Source organism: Drosophila busckii, chromosome 2R (assembly GCF_011750605.1).
Source record: "Drosophila busckii strain San Diego stock center, stock number 13000-0081.31 chromosome 2R, ASM1175060v1, whole genome shotgun sequence".
NCBI classification, from domain to species: Eukaryota; Metazoa; Arthropoda; class Insecta; order Diptera; family Drosophilidae; genus Drosophila; species Drosophila busckii.
In genome coordinates, this window is record NC_046605.1 from 15,316,658 (window position 1) to 15,324,762 (window position 8,105).

Consider the following 8,105-nt stretch of genomic DNA (forward strand, 5'->3'; position numbering starts at 1 on the left):
GTACAAAGTGCAATTTGTGAATAAATAGAATATGCACATAATAAAATAAAAAAGCAACAGCACACATACTAGCACAAGCTCGAACGAATGCCGTTGCACTATTTAAGAGTGCAAGGCCCGCCCGCCCGCCGCTTGCCGCGCTCTTTGCTCTTCATTCTTCACTCTTCACCCACACATACATACAAATTAGTTAGGCCGCAGATGGCGCCACCTGTCTGTCAGCAAGTCTGCCCGTGTGCATAGTTTGTATTATTTATTTTGTGCTACGACGACGTCACACACGTAAAAAATAAAGCTTCATAGGCAGCTGCCACTTGGCATTTGTTAATAATTTAGTAATGAATTCGCGGAAATGATATGAAATTCGCTTGAAGCGCTAAATAAAACAACAAACACTCGCACACACACACACACTCACTCACATGCGCTTGTATGTATATCGATTACCTGTAGATCGATTGTTTTAATCGTTAGCACTGAGTTGTAATCAAGTTTTTGCAAATGAAATTGACCAAACAAACTTATGACGAACCAAAATTAAAATAGCGACAAAAAGGAGGCGCGCGCACTCTCCGCTGGCTGGGCAAACAACGCGTGACCGACCAGAGACCGAGACCAGCTAGCATTGAACAGTTAAAGGCAACTAAGCAGAGCTGAAAAATTCATTCAAAGACCCCGCCGCGCGCGAGAAATAAGCAAAGCAAAGCGAGAGCACAAACGCCACTTGGACAGTGGCAATGCCAACAATAATAAAAACCAGACAAATCAGTGTGAGTGTGTGTGCGAGTGTGCGAAAAGAAAAGAAGAAGCGCCGAAAGAGCAGCGCGAAAACAAAAGCACACACATACATACACATACATAAGTATGCAAACGTATGAGCGTACATATAAGAAGCTGAAGAAGAAAAAGAAGCAGCAGGTAAAAGAGATAGCTAAAAACGTCGCTACGCATACCACACACTGTTGCAATTGTCAATCAAAAGCACAAGAGCACACACAACAGGGTCGTCTATCTCGCCTTCTCCCCGCCCCCCAACACTCTCTCACTCTTTCACTCTTGCGGGCGCTAACTCTCATGATGTGTAGTTGCCAAGAAATGATCAAATCAAGCAAAAACGTAGCAACAACTACAAACCAGCAGCAGCGGCGTCGGCAGCAGGTGACGTATAGGGGGGGTTGAGTGGGGGCAACAACAAAAACAATAACTTAACGCGACTCAACGACTGTGTCGCTAGCCCATAACCACACATTGCTGATTACGTATTTACACACACATATATATACACGAACACGCGCACACATACTTACATGCACAATAAATATGCGAATTTTTGCTGACTAAGGAAGGTCTGGGGGAGCACCAGCAAACGACGAAACGATAACAACAAAAGCATTTAAAACGCAGAAGAACAGCGCAAAGCGTAGCAGAGCAAAAAAAAAGTGATAATAAAATAATAATTGCTAAACACATACACGTACATATACTCGTGTGCACTAACGATCGTGCGAGAGAGCGAGCGCCAAAACGATCGAGTTGCCCGCAGCTGTCTACACACGAATGAGGTGCCGCTCTCTCTTGCTCTCTCTCTCTCTCTCCGCCCCACCAAGAGCAAACTCACTGATCTACAGACGAGTGGAGCAGCAGCCATGTGGCAAACGTACGTATAAATAAATATGTATGTATAAATGTATGCGTAGCCTGTTTTCAAATACAAACAGACGAAGCACACGAACAACATGACTAAGCGCTTTGTTTTGCTTTGCTTTTGTATGCATGTGTGTGTGTGTGTTTGCGATCGTTCGTTTTGTATTATATTGAGTCAATTCACAAGAAACGAGGAAACCCTCCACACATTCGTTGTTGTCGACGTCGCTTCGCTGTCGCTGTTGCGCCGCAATTGTTTATATGCAAGTGTGAGTGTGTGTGTGAGTTTTGTTTCTGTATGTGTGCGCTAGTCAGTGAGGCGGCGGCATTTTGCGCTGGCTCTAAGCATGAATCAAGCTAAAAATTTTAATAATTTTGCCCGTTTGCCTGTTTGCAGGCCGCACCACCTCCCCCCGCAGCTCACTATCTGACTAACTTGCTGTTTGAATTGGAAACAAGTTTAGCTTGTTGCTGCCCTGGGGCGCTTTTGGGGACTGAACCTGCGTTTTTGACAACAGCGCTACTTGTTTTCTTCGAAGAGTCGGTCGTGGTGGCATCACTTCGTCTTGAAAGAAGCTAAATAAAAATAATATGACACCAATACCAATACCAACATGTAATGAAGCTTTTTAGAGCGCTTGATAAGCGCATTTTGATTACGTCGCTCTCTCGCACGCGCGCTCTCTCTCTCTCTCTCTCTCTGTGTCAAGCTGGCGTTTATCTCTTACGCTTTTTCACTCAATATTTAATTTTTATTAGTCCCCATGACGTGCAGACTCAAGTACTAGACGGAAATCAAATGAATGTGCAAATCAGGAGCAGAAATTCCAGTGTTGCCACCACACTAAATATTGTTGAGCAATGACTAAACAATAACGGTTTATTCACGCTATAAAACATTATTATTACTGTTTTCCCCCAAAAACCGATTTACAACTGGCGCGCTTATCATTGCGGCAAAGAGAGTGTGGTAAGGTCAAGGTACGGCATCAGATAAGATACATAATGTGTTTCTCTATCACGTGATAACACTTGGAATCTGAACAGTTGGACTCTACTCATAGATAAGCAAACAAAGGGTTACAAAATATCAAATAAATAAAGCATAAATATTCACATATGTAAGCTCTGCGTAGGCTATAAATTGCTATATAAACTTTTGTGTACAAACATAAATTTAACTCAATTAGCGCCATTCTGGTCGCTTGAATCTTTAAATGCTTTCTATGAGTAAGAACTGATACATACATATATATTTCTAATAATTTTTGTAGAATTTTCATATTCATATAGCTTTTGGCACGGAAATTCCCAAAGTGTTTGACGTCAAGAACGAAAAAATTTCGAAAAATTTCGGTTTGATTTGCCGAGTGTCAAGGTTCTCGTTTACATGGGTGGTGCATATAGTGTTTTGTATATAGTTGACTTTGATTTATTTTTTGGCACAGCCAAACAATTTTTTCCGCTAGCTTTTATAGTATAAAACTCAACAAGTCTATATATGCATAAGAAATCGAATGTGAATTATGGATTCTACAAAATTGTTGCCGAATTAAAATCCATAAATTAAAATAACATTTTGTTTCCTTGTTTATTACGCTTAGTCAGGAAACTTTTGAAAATACAAACTAAAACATTTGTGCTAATTCTAAAGAAATTGCGTGTTATTTATTTAAAAAAAAAATATAAAAGCGAAAATGTTGAAATAATAAATTAAACAAACTCAAAGCAAATCGTCAGTCTCTCCTATAGAAATGACAAGTTGCTAAAGCATAAAAATAGTATCGAGCGAAAGAGAGAGAGAGAGAGAGAGCAACGCCAAATTGTTTACCTACGAAATATAATATAATTGATTTCGAACAATTATGTATCATATCCGCTGCTAAATAAATATACAAAACATTTACTACTACTACTACTAATACATACATAGCTATTTGAGAGACTCTTGCTTTCTGCTTTTAAAATCTTGGGAATTTCGCTTAATTTGATTTTCGGTTTTGTCGATTTTTATTTGTTTCCACTTTTTACGCTGCCAAAAATATTTTTAAATGCCCAACTACGTAAGACGACATTCAAGTATTTTTATTTAGCCAGCACGCAAATTTGTCTCTAGTATATACCAACGGGTCGGCTAGGTCTATATACGCTATAGTTTTAATTATAGACATGTCTATTGGCATTTCAGTTAGCACATTTTTCTGTGTGTGTGTGTGTGCTTAAAAATTTATGACAGACGCGTCTTCAACAAAATGTTAAACAATTCATTGCTTATTCTCTAATTGCCACAATTGTTTAATTTAGCTATTTGTGAAATTAAATTATGTATAGCTTATGTAATTAATTAGGCCGAAATGCTTTTGATTTTTAGTTTGAAATTTTTACAAAATATTGTGCGCTATAATTCTTTGCATAATAGTTTGAGTATAATTATTGTTAATTGATTTGAGGAAATTTGCAAATCTAAATATTTAATCAGTATTATATATTGTTTTGGAATAAGTTTGAAAAATTTAAAAAGAATAACTCATTTAAAAATGTTGGTACACCATTTATTTTTAGTTTTAACGTCTTTTCAACCCAAACTGACTGAGACTTGTAGCTACGTCCATATGTTTTGTATCTACGTCTGTAGGATTCTTAAAAAAAAACAAGAGGGCATCCCCCACTGTAGTTGTAGTCGTCGTGATTTAGAGATTTCTGCTGCTCATCTGCTGTTTGCTGTTCAGAGTTCAAAGCAACAGTCAGCCAGCAACAACAACAAGAACAATAAACAACAACAAAAAAAAACAAATGTGCTCTTGGGTGAGCAGCGAGCCACAGCAGGCAGTCAACAGTTGTGCAAGCGAGATAGCGCGATAGTTTGCGTGTATGTGTGTGTGAGTGTCATGCTGTGCGCTCAATTTCACGTTTGTAGCAATAAGCAACACATTGGACTTGAACTAAATACGTATGCTCCTCTACCTGCATACACACAGACACACACACACACACACACATAGATACAGAGACAAACGTAAATTAAGCCGGCGCCAGGATACCTGCCGTCAACGTCGACGTCGTCGTCAACAACAACAACAAAAAGAACAACGCACGCAAGCGAGACAAAAGAGACTTTGGGCTAACGTCACTGCAGGCAAAGGCAAAACGGCATAGAACAAAGCAACGAAACAACTAAACAATGAGAGGAAAAGGTGGGAATCCACTTAAAGAGTACAGGCCCAAAAAAGGGCAGCGCTAGAGCGAGATAGCTGCTGCTGCTGCTGCTCTCAAGTGTTGTGGGAACAATTAAGCATGCAACAGTTATCGCTGTATGTGTGTGTGCCTGTGTGTGTGTGTGAGCATTTGAGGAATGCCCTGGCTATGAAAATGACGACACATGTTTTATGGGCTTGGGCTTAGGCAACCCCTGACCTTGACAACAGCAACAGCTACGGATATAGAGATACAGATACAGCTACAGATACAGATACTTATGTAGCTGTGAATTTTGTAGCGCTGCGTGGGCGCAAATTATTATTAAATCAGCCTCTGAAATCATTTTCGACTGCGCGCGTTCAAGCGTGTGCGTCTCACATCAAGTTTCAATAACTATTTGCTTACGTCTTAGCAACGCCGGCAACGCTCCCTCCCCCACAACAGCAGAGCGCTGAGGGGGGAGAGACTAATAAGAAATACCAGTTTGGCAAGCACTTTGTGACCGCTACGTAAGCTTTTTCAATTTAATAAATATTATAATTATAAGCTGCAAGCGCAGCTCTAATAGCTGAGCAGGCAAAATTTATAAATATAACCAAAGTACCAAAGAAAAGACAAACAATAGAGCATACAAGTAAAAATGTAAACATTGCAAATAGCACTGAGAAAATCTATTAAAATATGAGTGTAACTAAGCCAAAGTAATCCAATTAGTTAGTCACGCTTAAAGCTTAAGACACCGATTTATACCAATTTATAGCTTTTAATCCATAATCCAATGCATATCCTGTTATTTTAGCTAAGCTAATTCACCATGCTACTAAACACACCACATTATTGCGGAGGCCGGTAGAGTCTAGGGTTGCTCTACTGCTAATCGAGGTGAATAGCAAGCCAAAGGATCAAAGCCAAGGTCAGCTAACGGACAAATTAAAACAAATCTAACCACATAAACTATTTTAACTGAAGTGTCTGCACTCCCGGCATTTATCTATTTAGATTTGGTTGATACCTACAAATCTTTTATCAGCGATTTTGGGCTTCCTTAGAATTTTGTTGTTGTTTTTATTTTTGTTAGCGGCCCTTGCTTTGGCTTTTGTTTGTTTTGAAATTTACAAAGAATTTCTTGGAATTCCTGCACACGCACTCACATTGCTGCTAATTAATTAAATATCAGACACAACTTAATATTAGCATAGCATAGCACTTGTATGTTTGTATGTAAATTATAAATAAAATAAAAAAAAAAAACAAACTCACTTTGCCATTGCTGTGTGCTGTGTGTGCTGTGATCTAATTTGATTAATTTAACTAAGAAACTAGTTGCGGTTCACTCGCACCAACTATTTCACTCACTCACACTCTTTGCTGCTTTGTTGTTGCATTATTTCTTATTGCTTTTTTTTTTGTATTTTATTTAATATACATATATTCGTATGCATGTATGTATTTTATTTCTATTTGTTTATGTTCACTGTGTTCGTTTTTCACTGCGCTCCGTATATTCCGTTTGCGGGGACAGGCCAACTTAACAGCACAACGTTCGATCTTCGAATGTTTCGATCAACAGTTGCTACTGTTGTTGTTGCTGCCTGTCAACGTCATCGTGCGGCGCGGCGCGGCTCGCCTGGCCCGAGCGGCTGCGGTTGAGTTTCAAGTGCATGGGCCCAACCCACGAAATAGCAACGAGAGCATGATTAAACACAAAGCAATGTGTGAGTGTGTGCCTGTGTGTGTGTGTGAAGAAATTTATGACAGCACATTGATTTGTAATTATTTTCACTTGCCCGCCCAACCGCAGTCGCATTGAACCGGCCCTGGGTTGCGTTCACTCACTCATGCTCTCACACACAAACACACTAATACATGTATGTGCGCTGCCCGCCGCGCTGCCGCCAACCACTGCAAGAACAACAACAACGACAACAACTACTCGCAGGCTAGTCAGCAAGTGCTAAGTCGTCGTCATCGTGTCGCTGTTGCGCATCGTTCTCTTGCCCTCGCTCGCTCTCTCTCGCTAAATAGCTATTCATATGTTGTGTATATGTGTGTGTGTGGGTGTGAGGCTTGCTTGTTGCTCAGGGAAGCCCCAAAGCACCCCGCGCGCCAGTTTTCTGTTTCATTGTTGTTGTTGTTGCTGTTTTAGCAAAGAACTCGCTGCTGGGCTCGCCTGTTGTTTAAATGAGTGAGCGTTGCTGCGTTCTTGGCTTATTAGATCAATTGACTTTGTTTTTGTTGTACAGTATGTATTTTTATTTTATACAGTACGCCATTTTATGCAGACATTGAAGGGGGCGCGAGGGGCAGAGGTTAAATTTTTGTACAGTTTTTGCGTTAATTTATAACCGATTTTGTTTTGGGGGCATTTGCAATGTTTTTTTTTGTTATTCTTGCATGTTGATTGATTTTTATGCAAATATTTTTAATTTTATGCAATTTATGTTAAAAACTTTATTAAAGTAAATATTTGCATTGCATATAGAATTACGTATTTGTTTAAAATATGCAGCTGTAAACCTTTAAGCGCTGAGTTCAGCTGCTTTATTTGTTTTATTGCAATTCGCTTGACAACAACAATTATTCTAACGGTTGACTTTTTGTCTCGAATCTCAATGCAAATCGAACGGAAGTGAATCGATAAGGAGAGACCCAAAGTGCTGCATATAGAAAATAGTTAGACATACTGTTACTGTTATACATGTGGCATGCTCATATTTGAACAGTTGACGTACGATAAGGCAACAGCGCACTGGATGATATCACAAAAAAGGTAAACAATCTAATCAATAAACACAATAAGCTCGCTCGTCACACACACTCACACACACACACGCGTGTTGCATTTGTAACAGTGCCTACTGTACAGACAATACTTGTGAATTGTCGTATGGGCTTGACGATTGATTGCAGGCAATAAAACGACTTGCGAACCGATTGACTTAAAAATAAACACAGACGGACGAACAGACAGACACACAGACAATTAAAGAGAGCGAGAGCGAGAGCGAGAGCGAGAGAGCGCAGATTGTCTATTACAAGTGGCCCCAAAACTGCAGCGTTGACGTTGTCGCTTATGCTTTAACGTAACGTAATCGATAAACATACAGCTAGCATATACATATGTATGTATGTGTAAACAAATAAACAACAACAGCAGCAGCCGCCGCCAAATGAAACCATTAAGAGCTACATAAAACAGCCGTCGCCCAAGAGAGCGACAGTCCAAGAGAGCGAGTGAACGAGAGAGTGCAGCAACCAGAAGC